This window comes from Apium graveolens, chromosome 5 (genome assembly GCF_009905375.1).
Source record: "Apium graveolens cultivar Ventura chromosome 5, ASM990537v1, whole genome shotgun sequence".
NCBI lineage: Eukaryota > Viridiplantae > Streptophyta > Magnoliopsida > Apiales > Apiaceae > Apium > Apium graveolens.
The window spans coordinates 124,655,912-124,656,709 of NC_133651.1; the positions used below are offsets into that span (position 1 = coordinate 124,655,912).

General features: G+C 42.7%; 1 non-coding gene across 1 annotated transcript; it reads right to left on the reverse strand.

Moving 5' to 3' along the window:
* Window positions 1–465: 465 nt before the first annotated feature.
* LOC141662324 (small nucleolar RNA R71) lies at window positions 466–572 on the reverse strand. Its single transcript, XR_012550445.1, has one exon. It is a non-coding gene; the product is annotated as a small nucleolar RNA R71 (small nucleolar RNA).
* Window positions 573–798: the final 226 nt, after the last annotated feature.

The window sequence follows — 798 nt, forward strand, 5'->3', positions numbered from 1 at the left end:
TCGAAAGAGAACACTGGATAAAGCGGAGGAAGAAGTTCTTGTAGAAGAGGAGAAAGTTGAAGAAGCTCTTGTTGCAATGGGTGAACCAGAAGGAAAGACAAAGGCTTTGATGGACTATTCTCATCCAAAGATCAATGATATTCGTCTAGCAGTTTCAGACCAGCCATCGTGGCTAACACTTTTGAAATCAAGGCTAGCGCGATTCAGATGGTGCAGAACTCGGTTCAGTTTGGGGGTTCTCCGATTGAAGATCCCAATATGCATGTTAGGGATTTCATCGAGATCTGCGACACTTACAAATTCAAAAATGTTTATGAAGATGCTATTAAGTTGAGGCTTTTCCCATTTTCTCTGAGGGATAAAGCTAAGTGCTGGTTGCATTCTCTACCACCAGGCTCTATCACCAAGTGGTAAGATCTTGCTCAGAAGTTTCTCACTAAATTCTTCCCTATGGCGAAGACAGTTGTAATCAGGAATACTCTTACCCAATTTGCACAATAATCGGGAGAATCTTTGTGTGAAGCTTGGGATCATTCTAAGGACATGCTTAGAAAGTGTCCTCATCATGGGATGCCTGACTGGATGATCATTAACTGCTTGTATAATGGTTTGGGTGCGACTTCTAGACCCATGCTTGATGCAGAATCAGGTGGAGCCTTATGGGCTAAGAGCTACGATGAAGCTTATGATTTGATTGAACTGATGGCTGCTAATGAATACCAGAACCCTTCTCAGAGACTAACTCAAGGCAAAGTAGCAGGTATTCTGGAGGTAGATGCAGCTATTGCTATAGCTGCT